Consider the following 26,183-nt stretch of genomic DNA (forward strand, 5'->3'; position numbering starts at 1 on the left):
CTCTTCGGATCTTTCGCCTATTTATTACCTAAGCTGTTTGATTTCTTATTGCTGAGTTTTAACAGTTTTGGAAATTTTGAATATAAATCCTTTGCCAATTGTGTTTTCTAAATGTTTCTCCTCTTATGTGTTTTATCTCTTCATTCTCCTAACAGAACCTTTTACAAGACAGAAAATTTTAACTATAATGAAATCCAATTTATTAATTTTGTGTTTCATGGGTTATGTTTTTAGTGTTTTATCTTAACTGTCACTGCCAAACCAAGAATGTCTACCTCGTTTTTCTTCTGTGTTATATTCTAAGAGTTTTATATCCTTATGTTTTATATTTCAGTCTATGATCCATTTTGAGTTAATTCTTGTGAAAGGTGTAAAGCTTGTGTTTACATTCATTGTGTTGCATGTGGATGTTCAGTTGTTCCAAAGCCATTTCTTAAAAAGACTACTTTCTTTTTCCCCCACTGAATTATTTTCCTCCATTGTCAAATATCAGTCGGTTGTATTTGTGTAGGTGTATTTCTGGGCTCTCTATTCTGTTCCACTGATCATTTTTTCTGTATTTCACTAATACCACACTCTTGATTGCTGTAACTTGACAGGAGGTCTTGAAGTCAGGTAGTTTCAGTACTTCAGTACTCTCACTTTGTTCTTCTTTAATATTGTGCTGGCTATTCTGGATCTTATGCCATTTTATATAAACATTAGACTCTGTTGGTATTCAGAAAATAACTTTCTAGAAGTTTGATTGGGATAGTATTGAATCTGTATATCAAACTGGGAAGAACTAACATCTTGAAGATATCTATTTTTTCAATTCATAAATGTGAATATTTTTAATTATTATCGTTTGCATTTACTTACATCTTTGATTCTTTCATCAGAGTTTTATAGTTTTCTTCATACAGATCTTGTACATGGTTTTTATTAGATTTATATTTGTATTTCAGGTATTTTATGTGTATGTAAATGGTATTATGTTTTTAATTTTTTAATTCTAATTGTTCATTACTGGTATATAGGAAAGCAGTTGACTATTTTGTATTGACCTTGTATCCTTCAGCCTTTCTATAATGGCTTTATTTGTTTCAGAAGTTTTTGGTTGTCGTTGTTGATATTGATTCTTAATGATTTACTTAATTTTCTTATATTTATAAGAAAAAAATCATTTTTTAACCAATCTGTATAGATTTGTATATTTTTCTTGCTCTATTGTACTAAGACTTCTATGATGTTGAATAAGAGTGCTCAAAGAGGAGAGGGTGGGGGCATCCTTGTCTTGCAGCTGATCTTAGGGGAAAGAATCTAGATTCTCACTTTTATTTATAAAAGTCAGTTTATTCTCTATAGTTAAGACTCTGTTTATTGGTTTACTTTCTCCCTTCTCTTTTCCCTTTTGCTCATTTGTTTTGTTTCTTGAGTTGCACATAGGAGTGAAATCATATGGTATTTGTCTTTCTCTCACTGACTTATGTCATTTAGCATAATACTCTCTAGTTCCATCCATGTTGTTGCAAATGGTAAGATTTCATTCTTTTTATGGTTGAGTAATATTCCATTGTGTGTGTGTGTGTGTATGTGGTGTGTGTGTGTGTGTGTGTGTGTGTGTGTGTGTGTGTACCTTTTTCCATTCATTAGTTGGTAAACACTTGGGCTCTTTCAATAATTTGGCTATTGTAGATAATGTTGCTATAAACTTCGAGGCGCATGTAGCCCTTTGAGTTAGTATTTCTGTATTCATAGACTAAATACCTAATAATACAGTTTCTGGATCATAGGGTAGTTCTATTTTTATCTTTTTTGAGTATCCTCCTACTGTTTTCCAGAGTGTCTGCACCAGTTTGCATTCTCACCAAATGTGCAAAGAGGGTTCCCAGCACCTGTTGTTTATTGTGTTGATTTTAGCCATTCTGAAAGGTTTGAGATGGTATGTCATTGTAGTGTTGATTTGTATTTTCTTGATGATCAGTGATGTTGAGCATCTTTTCATGTGTTTGTTGACTATCCGTATATCTTCTTTGGAAAAATGTCTATTTATGTCTTCTGCTCATTTTTAATCAAGTTATTCAGGTTTTGGCTGTTGCATTTGATAAGTTATTTATACATTTTGTATACTATTCTTGATAATGTCCCAATAGATTATTTTTGCTTTGCTTTTCCTTGCCTCAGGAGCTGTATTTTGTAAGAAGTTGCTATAACCAAGGTCAAAGAGGTTACTGTCTGTGTTCTCCTGTAGGATTTTGATGGTTTCCTGACTCACATTTAGGTCTTTCATGCATGTTCAATTTTTTTGTATGTGTATGGTGTAAGAAAGTGGTCCAGTTTCATCCCTTTGCATGCTGCCATTCAGTTTTTCCAACACCATTTGTTGAAGAGGCTGTCTTCTTCCCATTGGATATTCTTCCTGTATTGTCAAAGATTAATTGACCATGTAGTTATGGGTACATTTCTGGTTTTTCTATTCTGTTCCATTGACCTATGTGTCTACTTCTGTCCCAGTACCATATTGTTCTGATCAGCACAGCTTTGTAATATACCTGAAATCTGGAATTGTGATGCCTCCAGCTTTGCTTTGCTTTTTCCAGCCTGCTTTAGCTTTGTTGGGACTTTTATTATTCCATGTAAATTTTAGGACTGTTTATCCTAGCTCTGTGGAAAATGCTGTTGGCATTTTGATAGGACTTGCATTAAATGTGTAGATTGCTTTGGGCAGTATAGGCATTTTAACAGTGTTTGCTCATCCAACCCATGAGCGTGGAATATCTATTTCTTTGTGTCTTCTTCAATTTCTGTCATCGAAGTTTTTATACTTCTCAGAGTACAGGTCTTTCACCTCTTTGGTTAGGTTTATTCTAGGTATCTTATTGATTTTGGTGCAATTTTAAATTATATTCAAGTTGAAGAAGTTCCCTTCTTTCTTAGTTTGCTAGGTGTTTTTATCATAAAAGTGTGTTGGATGCTGTCAAAGTTTTTCTGACTCTTTTGATATAATCATACAAAAATTTGTCTCTAGTCTGTTGATGTGATTTTGTTCACATTTTTTCATATGGTAAGAGCCCTTAAGATGAGCTCTACGCTCTTAACAAAACTTGAAGTGTACAATCCATAATTGTAGCTATAGACACTATGTTGTAACATAGGTGTCCATAACTTGTTCATATTATATATAATAGTATAAAATGTTATTCTACATTCCTTTACAGACTGATTTAATAATGAGCACTAAGAAATTAGAGAGATTAAGAAATTTAAGGGATCTAACTTAGGGGCAATTATAGCTTTGTCCCTAAGCTGCAGTGATTATTATGAAGAAAAGGTGATATAGAATGTTTTGGGACCTATTTTGGAGTTAGGATTTGCAGGGATTACTGATTAATTTTCTATGTATTTTAAGGGAAAAGGGAAAATAAGAAGGATTTTTATAAATATTTTTGTCTGAAAGAAGTAAAGTTTTTGTTTGAGCAATCAATGCCATCATGTGAAATGGAGATTTGACAAGGAGCAATTTTGGAGAAAAGAGTGTAATTAATAGACCTGTTTATGGCATATATTGCCATTTATAGCCATGAGACACCGAGGAGTGAGTGAAGGTAGAAATGGTAATAGCATCTAGCATTGATTCTTAGATCTTATCTCATCTGGACAGTAAATGGAAGAGTGAGAGCAAGAAAAGGAGATTGGAAGAAGCAAGAAAATTATGATTGGAGAGAAGTCATGAGGAAAATAAAAATTCTTCAAGGAATTGAGTTTAGTTATTTATGTTAAATATTATTAGAAATTTGAGTTTCATACATTAAGTTTTATTATATTATGAAAAAAGTGGCATATTATGTTTATATTTTTCCTTGTATTATCCTCACTGCTAGCCCAGTAATAACAATAAAACAGGAGCACTGAATATGTTGGATGAATAATAAAATACATAATAAACAATAATAATTATAATAGTAATAAAATATTGGCATTGCATATTGTTTTGGACTGAATTGTATCCCATCAAAAAATCATATGTATAGAAGCTCTTAAACCCCAGTACCTCAGAATGCAACCATATTTGCAGACGAGGTCTTTAAAGAGGTCAGTAAGTTAAAATAAAGCCATTAGAGCATTTCTAGAATCCAATACAACTGGTGTTCTTGTAAGAAGGTGAGACACCAGGACTGTATGTACACAGAGGATTGACCATGTGAAAAGGCAGCAAGGGGGCAGCCACCTACAAGCCTAGGAGAGAGGATTCAGAAGAAACCAAATTTTTTTGCATGTTGATCTTAGATTTCCAGGCTCCAGAAATGTGAGAACATAGATTTCTGTGATTTAAGCTTGAGAGTCTATTGCATTTTGCTGTGGCAGCTCTAGTAAACTGACACACGTAGATTTATTGACTTTAATGTAAATATCTCTATAATTATTTATTAATTATATTATTTCTGTCCTAAGTAGTTGTGGCAAGTTAAACCATTAACCTCTCTGGGGCACAGTATAATAAAGAGCTTAGAAGACAGAAGTGTACAGGGTCATATAACTGAGTTATGCAGAGAGCAAAGAAAGTAACATTAGAAAATTCCTAAGTCATGTGCAAAGTCCTTGACAATTAAGGACCTGGTCATCAAAATTGTGAAAAGGAGAAAATCAATAGGAATGATGGTATCATAAGTTCTTCAAAAGAGATTCAGTATCAATAGGGTGAATGAAAGAGGCCCTTGAGAAGTTTATTATACCTTCAAAGATTTGGGGTAAAATTAAATGTTTTAGGGTCAGACTCTGAAAATTCGATTTGAAATGAAGGAAGATATATCTTACTGGTGTTAGGAAACTTCCAAATAAATTTACAGTTGATTTACCATTTGTTCATTTTAATAATTAGCATACTTTATTATAACTTAAAATGCATTATACATAAAGTAAAATAGTTGTTTATATAGTTTTTATTTTTCTAGATAAATCTACATTGACATTTGCATTATAAAATATGTATTTGTTTTATGAACTCATCCCAAATCACCTTTTCAAAGTTATAATTAGATTACATAACAAAATGTCCTCTACATCTGTTAATCTCCCTTACTTAAGCTTCTCTCAAGATATATGCAAAATATTTTTTCCATGCAATAGCTGGAAATGCAGATCGATTTAGAATATTACCAAAAGAAATTGATAAGAAAATTATTATCTTAACTAATTATTATAATTTCATGTATGTGTTTAAGATGCTCATATCGGGTTTGCCAACTATTTTGAAAATCATAGAGACTAGTTTGATATAGTACTAGAAAACCTTTTGTTATATTTCTTATTACTGTATCGGATACTATTTTCAGGTAAGTATTTTATGAAGTTTTTGTGTATTACATTGTGTGATCCACACTATGCCAATTTACATAATCTAATTAATTATTTTCCTGTTTACAAATACATGAGAGCTGATTTCTCTCTGCATTATAAGTAAACTGCTCTAAAGAAAATAAATAACACAAATTTCATATAAATCAATTAAATTTAAATTATATATTTAAAATATGTCAAGATAAAAGAATCAAGCTACCAAATATAGAACTTTTAAAAATCTAAGAGATACTTTTCCTTCTCTTATAATTACTTTTATCATCTATGCCATTTTTTCTTTTTTAAAAAAATTTTTTTTTCAACGTTTATTTATTTTTGGGACAGAGAGAGACAGAGCATGAACGGGGGAGGGGCAGAGAGAGAGGGAGACACAGAATCAGAAACAGGCTCCAGGCTCTGAGCCATCAGCCCAGAGCCTGACGCGGGGCTCGAACTCACGGACCGCGAGATCGTGACCTGGCTGAAGTCGGACGCTTAACCGACTGCGCCACCCAGGCGCCCCGTGCCATTTTTTCTTAATTAAAGAAATGTTTTATGTTTATATTTTGAGAGAAAGAGAGCTCAAGCAGGCGAGGGCAGAGAGAGTGAGAGAAAATACCAAGCAGGCTCCACACTGTCAGTGCAGAGCCCAACACTGGGCTTGAACCTAGGAACTATGAAATCATGGTCTGAGCTGAAATCAAGAGTCGACGCCCAATTGATTGAACCACCCAAGTGCCCCCCATCCATGTCATTTTTAATGAAACTAAAAAATATAGATTCCAAGAGACATCATTATTTTTTGTAGCATGTAGAAAAAAATATTATAAAAAGCACCCAATGAAATTGTGACATATCTCCAATTATAAAAAGTGTTTTTGTTTTGTAAATATTAAAATGTGAGCTACTCCCAAACTCAATAAGTGTGTTATAATTTTATTCTGTTTGGTATAATAACAAATAATAATATTAGAAGATATATATCTAGAACTTTAGAGAAATATTTACTTAATTTCTCCAAGGGTATGCTATAATAATGTTCATGAAGTGATATAAACATCTGGACATTTACAATAATGAAAATTATTTTAAAATAATTTGGATTTGGATAATATTCTGGTATCCGCTTGTTAAACAGTCTTCATCTCTCATGGATAAATTTTGTAGTTAATATATGCTTCGTATTTCATTTAGGGCTTAAAGAACATAGAATTAGCTGCTGAATAGTAATTACCTGCATTTAGCATATACACAAATGGAAAACTTAATATCCTCAGCCTGATGTTTGATTTGACTGGATTTAACACCTGATTTTTCCATTTCGTTATACTCTGTTGAGAAAATGACACCAACTCGTTTTTTCCTCTCCTACTCACTTCCAATTTAATGAAGTAAAATATTTTTCAAAAAAAAAAACCAGAACATCCTTGAATAATGATACTTTTTAATTTTAATTACTATAGGCATGGAATCCCTTTGAAATTGACAGCAAAAGATTGTATTTCTGATGTTCTTTTTAGTCTGGCAATTACTGTATTATTGAATAAATCTAGTTATACTGTTTGCTGAGAGAAAATGGAACTATAATGAGGAAATGGAACAAAAATAGTATTTGATCATCCATATACATGTCAGCAGGCACTCTCGTACTGAAGACCCTTCCTTAGCATCTATATCGTAGCTAATATCTATTATAGAGATAAAAATACACAAAAGTTTACACCTCAGCCAGTTCTAGGAAAGAGATAAACAAGTGTTTGCTGCATGCCAACTTGTTTTTACATTCCTTGCTAAATCTATCATTTAGTAAGGTGACCCAATTAATGTTCTTGAATTAACTGTCTAAATAAACACATTTTTTTCCCTCCTGGAGGGAGAGTGAAGAAAAGCAAAGCAGATGAAATGTAAATTTTCCTTAGAGTTTTTTCCCCAAATTACAAGACTCCAAATGTATGAAAATCCCCTGAATTTATCCAATGGCTTAGAATTCTGCTGTACTAGGTTTAAATAACTTACTTTTATATATTTCCAGCTATCCATCCAAAAAAATGTGCACCAAGAGAATTGTAATCACATTATTTGTTTCCTTTGGAGTCTTAGAGAATTCATTATTAACTGTTGGTATTCAGTTCCCTAGAAACAATTAGGTCTGCTATAACATAATGCAGATAAATCAATAGATGATAGATAAATAGATGATAGATATAATAGAGATTATAGATAGATAGATAGATAGATGATAGATAGACAAAATAACTAACTGTAATGGGTGAAATGACAAATTAGATTATGTTAAAATTAAGAAAGATAGATATATAGATAGATAGATGATAGATGATAGATAGATAGATAAATAGATAGATAGGCAGATAGATAGATACATAGACACATATATACATAGATACATAGATGGACACAATTAAACATGGACACATAGATAGTGAAAGGAATCTATTCAAAGCACCCCCTCCACCCTCACCAATCAAGTTTACAGACAAAATTCACAGGTATCTGCACTTGGCCCTAAGTCGTTGCTTTTCTAGGTCACAGGGCCCTACATTCTCAAAAAATAGACCCCAACTACTAAACATATTTTCTAGCCTGACCACAGCCCCTATCCCAGATGAGCCATGGACAGAGCCCTTTGAGACACCTGCCACCTCCTCCCTTACCCGGCCAAGAATCCACCTGCTCCCCACACCTTCTATGGGCACAGCAATGCTCTCACATCCTTAAAAAAGCTAAAAGAAAAACAAACAAAGAAACAAACAGAAACTTGGCTGGCTTTCATCTCTCTTGAAGTCTGGCCTCTCTCCTCCCTTGGAGAGTGAATAAACTCTGTCCTGCTTGTCGTTCTCTTCTTCTTCTTCTTCTTCTTCTTCTTCTTCTTCTTCTTTTAAATATGAAATTTATTGCCAAATTGGTTTCCACACAACAGCCAGTGCACACCCCAACAGGTGCCCTCCTCAATGCCCATCACCTACCCACCCCTCCCTCCCACCCCCCATCAACCCTCAGTTTATTCTCAGTTTTTAAGAGTCTCTTATGGTTTGGCTCTCTCCCTCTCTAACTTTTTTTTTCCTTCCCCTCCCCTATGGTCTTCTGTTAAGTTTCTCAGGATCCACATAAGAGTGAAAACATATGGTATCTGTCTTTCTCTGTATGGCTTATTTCACCTAGCATCACACTCTCCCGTTCCATCCACGTTGCTACAAAAGGCCAGATTTCATTCTTTCTCATTGCCATGTAGTATTCCATTGTTTATATAAACCACAATGTCTTTATCCATTCATCAGTTGATGGACATTTAGGCTCTTTCCATAATTTGGCTATTGTTGTAAGTGCTGCTATCAACATTGGGGTATAAGTGCCCCTATGCATCAGCACTCCTGTATCCCTTGGGTAAATTCCTAGTAGTGCTATTGCTGGGTCATAGGATAGGTCTATTTTTAATTTTTTGAGGAATCTCCACACTGTTTTCCAGAGTGGCTGCATCAGTTTTCACTCCCACTGTGCAAGAGGGTTCCCATTTCTCGACATCCTCACCAGCACCTATAGTCTCCTGTTTTGTTCATTTTAGCCACTATGACTGGCGTGAGTGTGGTTTTGATTTGTATTTCCCTGATGAGGAGCGACATTGAGCATCATTTCGTGTGCCTGTTGGCCATCTGGATGTCTTCTTTAGAGAAGTGTCTATTCATGTTTTCTGCCCATTTCTTCACTGGATTATTTGTTTTTTGGGTGTGGAATTTGATGAGTTCTTTATAGATTTTGGATATTAGCCCTTTGTCTGATATGTCATTTGCAAATATCTTTTCCCATTCCATCGGTTGCCTTTTAGTTTTGTTGATTGTTTCCTTTGCACTGCAGAAGTTTTTTCTTCATGAGGTCCCAATAGTTCATTTTTGCTTTTAATTCCCTTGCCTTTGGAGATGTGTCAAGTAAGAAATTGCTGTGTCTGAGGTCAGAGAGGTTTTTTCCTGCTTTCCCCTCTAGGGTTTTGATGGTTCCCTCTCTCAATTTCAGGTCCTTTATCCTGTTGTTCTCTTCTTTGTGCAGTTTTTTGCCACTCGTGTCACCAGCCACCTTAAAAGACAAATAAGCAAGTACAAAAACCATCATTAAACTATCATAAAACTCTCATGAAATATTCAAGGAGTTAGCATAGATCCTAAGTCCACTATATTAAACAGTGTATTGGAACAGGAAGTAAAAGGAGCTTAGAGTTTACCAGTCTCCCTGAAGTAGGTAATGATCAAAGGCCATTCTTACCACATACCACAGCTAAATAATTATTTTTTTATTGTTGCTAGATAAGAAGTTTAAAACAAAGTGTTTAATATAAAAGTGTAAGATTTACCCATTTTTAACCATGTTTCTGCCTCATTCATTTTCATCAATGTATAATATTTTACTTTGTGAATAAATCTAATTTTATGTTTCAATTTTTCTTAAAAAGTATAATATAAAAAGTGTTTAATATAAAAAATTCTATACCTTCAGTTAAGTTGCTGACATAAATAAATACCTGTGAGAAAAACTGAAATGTGGTTTTAATGTTTAAAGGTCTTGGGGCGCCTGGGTGGCTCAATCAGTTAAGTGTCCGACTTCAGATCGAGTTGTGATCTTGCAGTTTGTGAGTTCAGTTTGAGCCCCGTGTCCAGCTCTGTGCTGACAGCTCAGAGCCTGGAGCCTGCTTTTGATTCTGTGACTCCATCTCTCTCTGTCCCTCCCATGCTCATGCTCTGTCTCCCTCTGTCTCTCAATAATGAATAAACTTAAAAAAAGTCTTTGAAGATCTTAAGAAAAGAATGTTAGCTACTAGGAAACGTTTTCCCAATAAATCTATCACTTGAGGAGAGCAAATCTTGATCTTAACTGCATAGCAGTTCCTAAAACTATGACAAAGAAACATTGACAGGAAATATATCTCAAGTGTGTAAAAATTAGCACACCTTTCTCTCTTATAAAAATGGCATAACATATTTTTCTCCGGTTTCCTGGACAGGGATAAGCTCACTGGTTACTTATTTAAACACACATACACACATAGACACAACACAAATGCCACCTTTATTTGCCATTTTACTATAATAGCTAGGTATATTTCTTTCCTACAAAAGGAAAAGTTTTGCTAACAATAATAAATACATGTATGCATAGTATTTTATGACATATATCATATACCATATATATAGATAGATAGATAGAATAGAATATCTCTGTGGAAGCCACTAAACATAACAGATGGTACAAGAATTTGCCTTAGACAAATTCTTCCTTAGACAGGAAAGATGTTTCTTCAATTTTTGTAACAGTACAAATGGAGAAAAATTCTATGCAGATGGGTTAAATTATTAGTTGGAAAAAAGGATATTTCATGGAGTTTCTCACAGGTTTTTGTCAGTTCATGATTCTTGCTGTCCAGTCCCATCTGATTCTTCATAGTCAGTTTCCGTAGGATGGATTTTGTGGGAGGTAGACAGCAGCATGTGCTACTTTGACATTAATAAAGTGTCACATTAATAAAAACATAGTGTTTTCCAAGCAAGTCCAGTTGTTCTGGAAGGCAATATTCAGTTTTATGATAAAAATCACTGTGTATCCACCAACATATCTAAATTATAAGTATTGGAAACACCAAGCATATGCAAGAATGTGTAGTAACTAACTCGTATCTATCACTAGTGGTTATGTAAAATGCTACAAACTTTTCAGAAAAGATAAGGACATTTTTTTATAAAATTAAAAATACACTTACCACACCACAGAACGATTATACTCTTGGTTATGTATTCAACTATAATGAAAACATATGTCCATGTAAGAGCTTGTATATACAGAATGTCCATGGAAAATCTGTTCATCATAGCCAAACCTGGACATGACACAATAAATTGTAAAGTGGACTAATCATATTTTTGAACAGGACTGCTACTCAACATAAAAAGGATTGAGCTACTGGTATATACAATATGGATGATTTTTATTTCTCTTCCTTTGTGGAAAAAAAATCTGTACACAAAACAACAATACCCTGCTGGCCTCAGCATGACCAGGTTGTGGTTGTTGAATGACAAGTATCACAAGGGAGGGGTGCATAGGTGGTTCATTCGGTTAAGGATCAGAGTCCTGGTTTTGGCTCAGGTCATGATCTCATAGTTTCATAAGTTTGAGCCCCACATGGGTCTCTGCTCTGGTAGTGTGGAGCCTGCTCAGGATTATCTCTCTCTCTCTCTCTCTTTCTCTCTCTCTCTCTCTCTCTGTCTGCCTCTAACTATACCCCAACTCATGCTATCTCTGTCTCTCTCAAATAAATAAAATTAAAAAAGAAAAAGAAAAGTATCACAAGGGAAAACTTTGGAGTCTTGTACTATAGTATGTTTCAATAGGGATGTATGCTATGTGGGTGAATTTGCTTTTCAAACCTAACAAATTCTATGAGTAGAATTTATGCTTCCCACTATATATGCATTTTTCTTAAAATAAAGAACTGTAAACAAAAATTATCCAGGCTAATGCAGGTTTTCTCCCCACTCTACTCAGTAGTTTAAGTAAAGGAGCATTTAAAGCAAAAACCGAAGTTAATTCAGAATTAGAGTTTGTCAAAGAGAACAAGAGAAGGAAGTTGAAATTATTAGAAAGGGCATGATTAAAACAAAAGACTATAGGGGTTGACTGTAGAGGGAAGGAACTAAACATTGGAAGGAAATCAATAGGCAAATATAGAAGGGTCAAGTCTGGTAAGAGCAAAGATTTAGAGGGAGTAGGCGAGCAAAATGCTGGAATTATAGGAAGTTGTAGTCAGAGTTAAAGTTCAAACTTAAGATTTCATATGGTTCAAGTGTATAAGTTTGATAAGGTCCAGGATCTTGAGTAGGTCCCTGCACTGGACCGACGTACCATGGTATATTAGTTTCCTCAGGCTGCTGAAAAACAAATATCCCAAACTGAGTGGCTGACAAGAGTAGAAATTTATTATCACTAGGTTTTGGAGGATAGAAGTTCAAAATCAAGGTATCAGCAGGGCCATGCTCCCCTGAAGGCACTAGGGATGGATTTCTATCAGGCCTTCTAGCCTCTGGTAGGCTCAGGTATCTTTAGCTTGGGGATGGTATTGTCTCTGTGTCTTCACATTGTCTTCCTTCTGTGCCTGTCTCTCTCTTCACTTGACATTCTCCCAAAGTACATATTTCTGTGTCCAAGTTTCTCATTTTTATAGGGACACAGTCACATTGGATTAGGGCACAAACTAATAACTTCATCTTGTCTAGTTACAACTGCTATGACTCTGTTTCCAAATAAGATCAGAAGTTTGAGAATTTAGGATTTTAACATATAAATGGGGGTAGGCATGATTTAACATGAAACACAGGCTTAGGAAACTGGAATAGTAAAGGAAACCAGAATTTAGTGATGGATATTGAGACTGATAAAGTAGGGATAATAAGGTTAAACAACATGAGCTGGAGGGGAAAGTAGCAGTCTGGATATTGCCTGGGGGACACAGCAGATTGCCACTGAGGAGTCGATATGTGGATGGAAGAGTTATGCTTTTTGTGAGGGAAGATCATGTTGACCTTCTGTGCTGGCTTGGAGACCTTATGTGCAGGATATGAGAAGAATTAAATGGTTGTGAAGGTGGCACAATGAGGAGGCTGAGTGGAACAAGGTCAGAGGGAGCAGCCCTGAAATGGGATACAGGTGTGAGTGCTCCTGGCAATGAGGTGGGGTTACTCCCTCCCTCTGAACTGGACACCTCCTCACTCATTGCCCTTACCACATTTACTTAAAAATGATATACATTTTATGTTCTTTGGTGCTTAGGAGGAAAAAGACCAGCTTCTTTTCCCTAAAGGTTTCAAAATAGCTATTTCTTCTGTTTAAAACATGATATTTGCATGGATGGGTCGTTAATATCATCCATTTTGTAGCTTAAATGTCACGAGCTGAGAGAAGCCTTCCCTACCTTTGACTCACAAATGGCTATATGGTAAATATCTATCACATCTTATCATATTGTAACTATTTGCATAGAAATCATCACTCTCTGACAAATTTCTAATTTATTTCACCTTTATCTATCTTTTACACCACATTGTAATGGAATGAGAGGGGGAAAAAAAACCTTAATTCTCTTGATCACTTCTGTTTTCCCATCAACAGAGCAGAGATTGGCACAAAGAAGGTCTTGAGAAATATTTTTTGAATGAAACGTGATGTCTGTTTGGTTTATCATTATGTGCCTAGCACATAGCACAGAACTTGCCATATAGTAAGTGCTTCATAAATCATTCTGAATGCATTAATTAATAAATAGATGAGTGACCAAATATATTAACCTGTCAACAATTACCAGAGATGACAATACATTGGGAGATATGATAAAATTTTGCAGCTGAAGGTTTTTAGAATGAATTACTTCCACCAAAATGCTGGGAGATGTAGCAAGTGTGGTGGGGTAGGCAGCAGGCCCAAGAGATATTCAATCCCCATCCTCAGAACTAGTGAATATGTTATGCTCAAGTTCAGAAGGACTTTGCAAATGTGATTAAATTAAGGACCTTGCAATGGGAAGAATATTTTCAAGGAAATCTGTGGTGGGCCCAATGCCACCACAAAGGTTATATTAGAAGGAAAGCAGAGCAATGGGTGTTAGAGATAACGTGATGTAGTGACAGAAGAGAGGGAAGCAAGTCAGGAAGGAATTTTGAAATTCCTCATTGCTCACTCAAGATGGAGGAAGGGGCTGCACACCAAAATTACAGGAAGCCTCTGATACGTGGAAAGCACAGGAAATAGACTCTCCCCCAATGTGTCCAGAAAGAATTCTGCCCAGGTGAGCCCATTTTAAATTCACAAACTCCAGAACTGTAAGAGAATAAATGTGTGCCTTTTACCACTAAATTTGTCATAATCGGTTACAGTAGCAGTAGGAACCTAATAAACTTAATAGTGTTAAATTTTTTAAATTTGTCATATAAATATTCTCCGGTATAATGTCATTCTTTAAGAATCATGAGGAGGATCCTGGGAAGATGGTGGCCTAGGAGGACGCTGGGCTCACCGCACATCCTGCTGATCACTTAGATTCCACCTACACCTGACTAAATAACCCAGAAAACCACCAGAAGACTAGCAGAATGGAGTCTCCGGAGCCAAGCGCAGACGAGAGGCCCACGGGAGAGGGTAGGAAGGGCGGCGAAGTGGTGCACGATACACGGACTGGCGGGAGGGAGCCAGAGCGGAGGGGCAGCCTGGCGGCCAAGCAGAGCCCCCGAGTCTGGCTTGCAGAAGCAGAGGGGCCGGACAGAGTGTGTTCCGACAGCAAGCGGGACTTGACATCTGGACGGTTATAAGCTAACAGCTCTGCTCGGAGAACTGGAGGGCTGGAGGACAATGGGAGGGAGAGTTGTTGAGCCCCGGATGACAGAGCTCAGCTTGGCGGGGAGCAAAAGCGCTTGCCGGCACCATCTCCCTCGCCCATCCCCCAGCCGAAATCCCAAAGGGAACCAGTTCCTGCCAGGGAACTTGCTTGCAACGCTCAAACACCCAACGCTGTGCTTCTGCTGATCCATCCCTCCGGTGGGTCTGACTCCCTCCTGGTGCCACAGGGCCCCTCCCGAAGTGGATCTCCGAAGGTAAAAGGAGCTGAGCCTGCCCCTCCCACCCCAGTGCACCTTGCAAATCCACCCCACCTAATACCCCAGATCGCCAGCACCACAAGCCTGGCAGAGTGCAACTAGCCTAGACGGGCCATGCCACCCCACAGTGAATCCCGCCCCTAGGACAAGAAGAGAAGGTACACACCAGTCTGAATGTGGCCCCAGCGGTGGGCTGGGAGCAGACATCAGGTCTGACTGTGTCCCACCCACCAACATGAGTTATTCACGACAGCACAGGGGAAGTGCCCTGAAGTTCCGAACCACTCCAGGGACTATCCAAAATGAGGAAACAGAAGAATTCCCCTAAGAAAAACGTCCAGGAAATAACAACAGCTAACGAACTGATCAAAAATGATTTAAACAATATAACAGAAAGTGAATGTAGAATAATAGTCATAAAATTAATCGCTGGGCTTGAAAAGAGTATAAAGGACAGCAGAGAATCTCTTGCTACAGAGATCAAGGGACTAAGGGACAGCCAGGAGGAGCTAAAAAATGCTATCAACGAGCTGCAAAATAAAATGGAGACAACTACGGCTCGGATTGAAGAAGCAGAGGAGAGAATAGGTGAACTAGAAGATAAAATTATGGAAAAAGAAGAAGCTGAGAAAAATAGAGATAAAAAATCCAGGAGTATGAGGGGAGAATTAGAGAACTAAGTGATGCACTAAAGAGAAATAATCTACGCATAATTGGTATTCCAGAGGAGGAAGAGAGAGGGAAAGGTGCTGAAGGTGTACTTGAAGAAATAATAGCTGAGAACTTCCTAGATCTGGGGAAGGAAAAAGGCATTGAAATCCAAGAGGCACAGAGAACTACCTTCAGACTTAACTTGAATCGATCTTCTGCACGACATATCATAGTGAAACTGGCAAAATACAAGGATAAAGAGAAAATTCTGAAAGCACCTAGAGATAAACATGCCCTAACATATAAAGGGAGAACTATAAGACTCGACACCGATCTCTCCACTGAAACTTAGCAGGCCAGAAAGGAATGGCAGAAGATCTTCAATGTGATGAACAGAAAAAAATATGCAGCCAAGAATCCTTTATCCAGCAAGTCTGTTATTTAGAATAGAAGGAGAGATAAAGGTCTTCCCAAATAAACAAAAACTGAAGGAATTTGTCACCACTAAACTAGCCCTACAAGAGATCCTAAAGGGGATCCTGTGAGACAAAGTACCAGAGACATCGCTACAAGCATGAAACCTACGGACATCACAATGATTCTAAACCCATATGTTTCTATAATAACACTGAATGTAAATTAACTAAATGCACCAACCAAAAGACATAGGGTATCAGAATGGATAAAAAAAGAAGACCCATCTATTTGCTGTATACAAGAGACTCATTTTAGACCTGAGGACACCTTCAGATTGAGAGTGAGGGGATGGAGAACTATTGATCATGCTACTGGAAGCCAAAAGAAAGCTGGAGTAGCCATACTTATATCAGACAAACTAGACTTTAAATTAAAGGCTGTAACAAGAGATGAAGAAGGGCATTATATAATAATCATAGGGTCTATCCATCAAGAAGAACTAACAATTATAAATGTCTCTGTGCTGAATACGGGAGCCCCAAATATATAAAACAATTACTCACAAACATAAGCAACCTTATTGATAAAGATGTGGTCATTGCAGGGGACTTTAACAGTCCACTTACAGAAATGGGTAGATCATCTAGACACACGGTCAATAAAGAAACAAGGGCCCTGAAGGATACATTGGATCAGACGGACTTGACAGATATATTTAGAACTCTGCATCCCAAAGCAACAGAATATACTTTCTTCTCGAGTGCACATGGAACATACTCCAAGATAGATCACATACTGGTTCACAAAACAGCCCTTCATAAGTATACAAGAATTGAAATCATACCATGAATACTTTCAGACCATTATGCTATGAAGCTTGAAATCAACCACAGGAAAAAGTCTGGATAAACTCCAAGAACATGGAGGTTAAAGAACACCCTACTAAAGAATGAATGGGTCAACCAGGCAATTAGAGAAGAAATTAAAAAATATATGGAAACAAACGAAAATGAAAATACAACAATCCAAACGCTTTGGGATGCAGCGAGGCAGTCCTGAGAAGAAAATACATTGCAATCCAGGCCTATCTCAAGACAAAAGAAAAATCCCAAATACAAAATCTAATAGCACACCTAAAGGAAATAGAAGCAGAGCAGTAAAGACACCCCAAACCCAGCAGAAGAATAGAAATAATAAAGATCAGAGCAGAAATAAACAATATAGAATCTAAAAAAACTGTAGAGCAGATCAACGAAACCAAGAGTTGGTTTTTTGAAAAATTAAACAAAATTGATAAACCTCTAGCCATGCTTCTCAAAAAGAAAAGGGAGATGACCCAAATAGATAAAATCATGAACGAAAATGGAATTATTACAACCAATCCCTCAGAGATACAAGCAATTATCAGGGAATAACATAAAAAAATTATATGCCAACAAACTGGACAACCTGGAAGAAATGGACAAATTCCATCCACACTCTTCCCAAACTCAATCAGGAGGAAATAGAAAGCTTGAACAGACCCATAACCAGCAAAGAAATTGAATCAGTCATCAAAAATCTCCCAACAAGTAAGAGTCCAGGACCAGATGGCTTCCCTGGGGAGTTCTACCACACATTTAAAGCAGAGATAATACCTATCCTTCTCAAGCTATTCCAAAAAATAGAAAGGGAAGGAAAACTTCCAGACTCATTCTATGAAGCCAGTATTACTTTGATTCCTAAACCAGACAGAAACCCGGTAAAAAAAGAGAACTACAGGCCAATATCCCTGATGAATATGGATGCAAAAATTCTCAATAAGATACTAACAAATCGAATTCAACAGCATATAAAAAGATTATCCACCATGATCAAGTGGGATTCATTCCTGGGATGCAGGGCTGGTTCAACATTCGCAAATCAATCAATGTGATACATCACATTAATAAAAGAAAAGATAAGAACCATATGATCCTGTCAATCGATGCAGAAAAGGCCTTTGACAAAATTCAGCAAACTTTCTTAATAAAAACCCTCGAGAATGTCGGGATAGAAGGAACATACTTAAAGGTCATAAAAGCCATTTATGAAAAGCCCACAGCTAAATCATCCTCAATGGGGAAAAACTGAGAGCTTTTTTCCTGAGATCAGGAGCACGACAGGGATGTCCACTCTCCCGCTGTTGTTTCACATAGTGTTAGAAGTTCTAGCATCAGCAATCAGACAACAAAAGGAAATCAAAGGCATCAAAATTGGCAAAGATGAAGTTAAGCTTTCACTTTTTGCAGATGACATGATATTATACATGGAAAATCTGATAGACTCCACCAGAAGTCTGCTAGTACTGATACATTAATGTAGCAAAGTTGCAGGATACAAAATCAATGTACAGAAATCAGTTGCATTCTTATACACCAATAATGAAGCAACAGAAAGACAAATAAAGAAACTGATCCCATTCACAATTGCACCAAGAAGCATAAAATACCTAGGAATACATGTAACCAAAGATGTAAAAGATCTGTATGCTGAAAAGTATAGAAAGCTTATGAAGGTAATTGAAGAAGATATAAAGAAATGGAAAAATATTCCGTGCTCATGGATTGGAAGAATAAATATTGTCAAAATGTCAATACTACCCAAAGCTATCTACACATTCAATGCAATCCCAATCAAAATTGCACCAGCATTCTTCTCGAAACTAGAACAACCAATCCTAAAATTCATATGGAACCACAAAAGGCCCTGAATAGCCAAAGTAATTTTGAAGAAGACCAAAGCAGGAGGCCTCACATTCCCTGACTTTAGCCTCTACTACAAAGCTGTCATCATCAAGACAGCATGGTATTTGCACAAAAACAGACACATAGACCAATGGAATAGAATAGGAACCCCAGAACTAGACCCACAAACGTGTGGCCAACTCATCTTTGACAAAGCAGGAAAGAATATCCAAAGGAAAAAAGGCAGTCTCTTTAACAAATGGTGCTGGGAGAACTGGACAGCAACATGCAGAAGGTTGAAACTAGACCACTTTCTTACACCATTCACAAAAATAAACTCAAAATGGATAAAGGACCTGAATGTGAGACAGGAAACCATCAAAATCCTAGAGGGGAAAGCAGGAAAAGACCTCTCTGACCTCAGCCGCAGCAATTTCTTAATTGACACATCCCCAAAGACAAGGGAATTAAAAGCAAAAATGAGCTACTGGGACCTTATGAAGATAAAAAGCTTCTGCACAGCAAAGGAAACAATCAACAAAACTAAAAGGCAACCAATGGAATGGGAAAAGACATTTGCAAAAGACATATCGGACAAAGGGCTAGTATCCAAAATCCATAAAGAGCTCACCAAACTCCACACCCGAAAAGCAAATAACCCAGTGAAGAAATGGGCAGAAAACATGAATAGACACTTCTCTAAAGAAGACATCCGGATGGCCAACAGGCACATGAAAAGATGTTCAGCGTCGCTCCTTATCAGGGAAATACAAATTAAAACCACACTCAGGTATCACCTCACGCCAGTCAGAGTGGCCAAAATGAACAAATCAGGAGACTCTAGATGCTGGAGAGGATGTGGAGAAACAGGAACCCTCTTGCACTGTGGGTGGGAATGCAAATTGGTGCAGCCACTCTGGAAAGCAGTGTGGAGGTTCCTCAAAAAATTAAAAATAGACCTACCCTATGACCCAGCAATAGCCCTGCTAGGAATTTACCCAATGGATACAGGAGTACTGATGCATAGGGACACTTGTACTCAGGGAATGGAAACAAGTGGATGTCACCCGTCTGTGTCCCCATCTATAAGTCTGGAATCAGTCTTTATGGAGAAATGACAAAAACTGAGGTTGGAGAAGTTATGCTTAATATGAAGCTGAACAGAAGCAATTCCAGCGATAAAATATGAACAAGATTTGGGAACAGGGTCATTTATCACAAAAACCTATGTGCACACAAACAGATGCTCAGAAAGCTCCCAAGAAAAGCTCTGAGCTCACACAAGCAAGCTCTCCATTTTCACACAATGGTCAGGAACTTCCCTTAAGTAGTCTATTGGTGTTGCTTTTCTGTGAATGGCTTAGCATCGCAGAATGTGGAAAACCTGCTCCTCCTATAGATGGAAGATGCCACCTCTATTTGTTTTTTATTGCTATAAAACAAATTACACAAACTTAGGACCTTAGCACAGGACACATTTATGGCCTCATAGTTTCTATGGACCAGGGGTTAGATGCTTTGGATGGTTTTTCTGTTTCAGAGTCTCCCTAGGCTGCAATCCAGATATCAGTTGAGGTTGAGAGCTCACCATTGGCTTGACTGTGAAAGGAGCCACTTCCAACCTCCTCCTGCACATTGTTGACAGAATTTACTGAGGTTCCCATTATCTTTCTGGCTCTCAGCCAGCATATGCCCTTATGTCCTAGTCTGCTTGCATTGTCCTACCTTATAGGTGGTTACATGGCTATTTAAATCATGGCCATTTGCTTCTTCAACTCCAGGAGAGGAATCAGTCTGACCTAGGGGAGACCAGTTCCTCTTTAAGGGTTTTAATCTGATGAAGTGAGGCCCATACAGAATATTATCTCTTTTGAATAACTTAAAATCAACTGGTTAAGTATTATAAGTACATTTTTAAAATATTTTTACCTTTTTTATATTTTAAAGGCTAAAACCAAATCAAGATTCCACCTGAATGCAAGGAGAGGGAATTGTACAAAAGTATAGCTCATTGGAGAAAAATTTGGGATGTGTCTGGTATACTGCCTTTTGGGAATTTCCTGAAAACCAGGTGTGTGGAATTGGGGGAAAAGACAAATTTCTGGGATTAGCTTTGATAAGATACAATAGAATATATTCAGATGGAAAAACCCCAGGCATTCTAATTGACTTGGGGCAATAAAGTGTGTGTGTGTGTGTGTGTGTGTGTGTGTGTGTGTGTGTGTGATGTGTGCATGCATGTATCTGCATTGATATGTATGTATTGAAATATAAATTCCTCTGCACATTTTTACAATTTTGGAGACCACTCTTCTTTATCTTTTTTAATTTTATTTTTAATTTTTTTACATTTATTTATTTTTGAGAAGCAGAGAGAGACAGAGCACAAGTGGTAGAGGGGCAGAGAGAGAGGGAGACACAGAATTCGAAGCAGGTTCCAGGCTCTGAGCTGTCAGCACAGAGCCCGACCTGGGGCCCGAACTCATGAGATCATGACTTGAGCCCAAGTCAGATGCTCAACTGACTGAGCCACCCAGGTGCCCCAAGGCTTCTTTTTTTAAGTCATCCTTAAATTAGTGTAAGATGGACAGATAAAATTCTACTTTTCTCACTTAACAGAACAATTGTAACCTGAACAAATTTAAGGAGCTTGATGCTGAGGCCAGTCATTTTGGATGGCTCCAGAGAGCAGACCTTTTGCTGGTAATTGCAGAAACCATCCTCAAGGGTGATATTGTATTTTTCACTCCATCAGCCAGAATTTCCCACCAGTCACAATCCGGGGATACATACGACTAGTCTAGTTTTTATAATTGTTTGGGCTGGAGACTCCCAGGAAGGTATCTACCGAAAAAGATACAGGTTTAGAAAATCTAGATTAGATATTGGCATAAGTGTAACACAAAAGTTGAGAAATTCTTGGGTGTGTGATGTTTTAAATGATGGTTGGTATAGCTGAGTATAGTATCAACTAGTATACCAAAAAATAGATTCCCAGATTATTGTAGCAAAGACTTCAAACACAGTAATTCTCATTAGCTATCTTTTTTCTTCTTTATTCATAAATAGAATAGACAAGATTATAGAACAAAAATTAATTTTCAGAATAATTTTCCAACTAAGGACTTTATGTCCTGGCTACAGAATTAAATTTAGGGTCTCTCTTCATAGTTTATCTGAAATAAATAATAATAAGCATGTCTAAATATCCTAATTGCAGTCCTTGGGGAAAAGGCTTACACTGTGTCTTCCTTTGCACAACAAATCATTTCACTATTGAGGCGCCTGGGTGGTTAAGTGACCAACTTCAGCTTAGGTCACAATCTCACGGTCAGTGAGTTCGAGCCCCATGTCGGGCTCTGTGCTGACAGCTCAGAGCTGGAGCCTGCTTTGGATTCTGTGCCTCCCTCTCTCTCTGACCCTCCCCCATTCATGCTGTCTCTTTCTGTCTCAAAAATAAATAAACGTTAAAAAAATAAAAAAAAATCATTTCACTGTGGTCACAGCATATTTTAGGATTGTATCTACCTAAGGTAAGAAAGGTCTTCTCATTTTATGGCTGAGGAAATACTGATCAAGTGATTTGTATCTGGTAGCACAATTATGAAGCCAACTAAGAGTATATCTTGTAGCTGTGCCTGAATGGTTGCTGAGAATTTAATCTAACTTATTTTCATATAATAGTGGGAAAGCTGAGAGCCAGAAGGATCAAATTACTCACCTCCGCTTAATATATAATTGGAAGTTTTGAAGAGACTAGAATAAATGTGTGCTGATTTTATCATCTATTAACTTTCTGTGGTCATTTTTGCAGTGTTGCTCTCTATTACTACCCTAAGTCTCCTGGAGGGCAAGGACCATGATCCACATTATGGACATTTCAAGTAACCTCTAACAATGTTTCACATTATAGGTTGTCAGCAGGTGATCATTGAAAAGGTGAATGAATAGGAAGGAAAAAGTCTAGTCTATAAAATAAAGACTTAACATAACCAACACTGAAAGACAAGCTTCATTCAAATTATTAAATTTATTTGTGATAAGGCAAGGAATGCATTAATACTGCTGGATTTTCCTATTTGAAAGTAAAGCAAGGGCAGGTTTCTAAAATAAGGTCATCCAAATCCAGTGTAGACCACATACTTATTTCTAAAATATATTATTCGTGAAGCTTTTGAATTTCTGAAAGCGCGTTATTATCAAAGCAGACACAGCACAGCTTGCCTAATACTTTGATGTCGTTCTGTTTTCTTTGTGGTTAAATCTTTGGTTGAAGGGTTGGCAAGTCTGCCAAAATACAATAAACATAAAAATGAACATCGGATAGGATTATATGTCTACATCGCTAATCACTAGACTGATATAAAGAGAGATTGCAAAACTAGAGTGAGGTTCACATTTACCTTTTAATTTGAATAATGATGGTGGTATTTTTCTTTTAAAATGAGAATATTTATTTTATTCTGTAATTCTTGATTTATTCTCTAGTGACAACTTGGTCATGTTAAGTTAGCTAATGTGCATTTAACAAAGACAAACATAGTATAACATGCCCTTTAAACAGAATAAAAGAATTTGACAGAACAGAATATGCAATTGACTATTTTGTGTGTCAGTGTATTATGGTTAAGAATAAATCCACTGACACCAACTTAAGGATCATGAATGCATAGGCATTGATTGTTTCACCTTAGATCAGATCCCCATTTAAAATGAAAGTCAGAACAAATACAGTTACACACAAATATGATTTAAGAAAATTTTAACTGTGTAAACTACATATGTAAAATGCAAAAAGCTATATTTTTTATAAATTCAACAAAGATTTCCTGACTGCCTACTGAAGTTTAGCTATCATATTAAACAGTAGAAATATAGGAATGTAATCTTTGGTTTTTAGTACAGTGATTGGTAACCATGGCTGTTTCATTATTACTTACAGAGCTATTAAAATTAAGACATCTAACCCTTCTTGCAGAGACTGTGATTCAGACCTCTGGGGTAGGTTCTACTGAATTCTATTAAAATTCTGTGATTCAACTGAAGAAACATTTTTGAAAATCCCACTTTCTCTGTATGACTCACTGTGTGAAGACATAATTAAGCTAACTCTAAGAACCGTGGCACCTGGGGGCCTCTGGTTAAGCCTCTGATTCTTGATATCTGCTCAAGTCATGATCTTCTGGTCTCGGGATTGAGCCATACTGAGCATGGGGCCTATTTGGGATTCTCTCTCCTTCTCTCTCTGCTTCTCCCCTGCTTGTGCTCTCTCTCTCTCTCTCTCTCTCCCTTTCAAAATAAATAAATAAACTTAAAAAATAGATAATTCTAAGAACACCATAAAAATATGCCATGGATACAAAATGATCATTGATGATTATATCTAGCCCAATATATTTTTCTCAAAAACTCACTTTTTGAGTCTTCAATTGTTTGATTTGTGTTTAACACAGAAAGGGTAAGAAAATATAATTTTTTCCCCTTTCCACAAGCATTTGTTATAGTATAGAGGAGGTTGGAGAGGCAATCATAGACAGATCATGAAATGTGCTGGCGTTTTGGATTCTTCCTTGGAGACAACAGGGACTCAATAAAGAATTTAAGTAAAAAAAAAATAATATCTGTATTCTAGAAAGCAAAATCCGGTTGCAAAGTAAACATTCCAGAATCTTAATTCTTACAGGGTTGGGAACTACATCTCCCAGCATGTCCTGCAGCAGCCTTTGGAGTTAGACAAGGGTGGAAAAGTCAGAGCCACATAGTAAATATTGGGGGAGGGGGGTAGTCACAGATGGAAGAATTAATAAATGAAGACTTTAAAATAACATAAAAATTTGAAGTGAACAGTGAAGATAATGAGGAAAGAAATGAAAGACATTTTTAAAAAGAAACAAATGGAACTTTTAGAACTTGGAAGCCATATATATATATTTCATTAAATTGACAACAGATTCAATGTAGAATAAAAGATCAGAGACAATGACAGTAGAACTATAGAAGTTATCCAAACAGAAGTAGACATAGAACAAAGTGGAAAAAAATAAACACAGCCTCACTGACCTGTGGAATAATATAAAATGGTCTACCATATGTATTAGAGTCCCAGAAGGTAAGAGGGAATAAGGCAGAAAAATATGAACTAGCTAATAAGAGCCAAAGCAGGTAGTCTAGGACAGAAACAGTGTAGGCAATGGGGGTGGGCAGGTAGTTGTGTTAACATACAAAATAATGTGCCTGTTGTTGGCGAATTTGGTGCAAATTGATCATGATCAAATTGGAAATTAAAGTCTATTGAATCATATGGAAGCTATTTATCAAATACTTTTTGTCAAAAGCTTGCCTAGGGGCTGAGTAGTAACTTGAACTCTAAGAAATGCATTGTAGGTTATCTTTAGAATGGATTATACCAAGAAGAGGATGAAGGCAAGGAAACTCTCTAGGAGACATCTACTCTTGCCTAGTAGTGGGAGACTATGAGGGCCTGAATTTGTGCAGTGACATGCTAAACAAGAGGGTGGATTTGAAAAGCCTTATTGAGGTAGGCTAGAATTTAGCCACTGACTGAATAAAAAATTAGGAATAATTCAGATTAAATTTTAAATTTTGAGCCACCAAGGAAACAAACAAAAAAAAACTTTGTAGAGAAAGAAGACATATATATACTTATATATATATATATATATATATATACTTATATATATATATACACACACACATATGTACATCTATATACATGTATGTACATATGTATACATATACATATATACATACATATATACATGTATGTGTATGTATATGTATATACATATATATATACATATATACGTATATATGTGTGTGTGTGTTTGTGTGTGTGTGTGTGTGTGTGTGTATATATATATATATATATATATAGGACAAGAATTTAGAAATATCAAGAAAATAAATTGTAGATCTAAACCTTGTGAGGCCAGTTTTGTAAATTTAGATGAGGAAGTTCTTTAATTTTACTTAGTGTCTCCCTCAATGCCTAAAACTGTACTTCATACTTAGTAAGTTTTTAAAAAAAGGAAGTTTAATTAGTTGATTAGTATGACTTGTGTACAGATGTTTGGAAAAGACTGCAAACTTTTGCATGGTGAAAAATAGAAGAGAGGAAGCCCTAGGTCTTTGGAAAGGCATACATAGAAGACTGAAGTCATACTCAAAAGTACCAATGGGAATGCACTGCAAGACTGCTTGTAGGATAGAGTTCTTATAGAACATACTTTGTATATTATCAAAAAATTAAAGGATCATGGGCAGCTGCTTTTTCTAAGGAGTTTAGATGTGTAGAATTTAGTGATAGCTAAACAGACTGGCTGTTTTGGGGGGACAAGATGAGACAGTGTATATTTAACCGGTTCACAAAGCAATGAGAATAACTAATTTGAGTTAATTTCTCAGCGTAAACTTAAAATATAGCCAA

General features: G+C 36.5%; 2 long non-coding RNA genes across 2 annotated transcripts in view; one reads left to right on the plus strand and one right to left on the minus strand.

Moving 5' to 3' along the window:
- Window positions 1–9,229: 9,229 nt before the first annotated feature.
- Window positions 9,230–26,183, minus strand: part of LOC121015623 (uncharacterized) — a 28,833-nt gene continuing 11,879 nt past the window's right edge. Inside the window, exon 3 of the long non-coding RNA XR_005783991.1 lies at window positions 9,230–9,355. This is a non-coding gene — a long non-coding RNA (uncharacterized LOC121015623). The remainder of the gene's footprint in view (window positions 9,356–26,183) is intronic.
- On the plus strand, window positions 9,254–25,723 carry LOC121016055 (uncharacterized). Its single transcript, XR_005784216.1, has 3 exons — window positions 9,254–9,360; window positions 21,860–21,867; window positions 25,690–25,723. It is a non-coding gene; the product is annotated as an uncharacterized LOC121016055 (long non-coding RNA).

This window comes from Herpailurus yagouaroundi, unplaced genomic scaffold, assembly GCF_014898765.1.
Source record: "Herpailurus yagouaroundi ecotype Mexico unplaced genomic scaffold, PumYag 28, whole genome shotgun sequence".
In the NCBI taxonomy this organism is placed as follows: domain Eukaryota; kingdom Metazoa; phylum Chordata; class Mammalia; order Carnivora; family Felidae; genus Herpailurus; species Herpailurus yagouaroundi.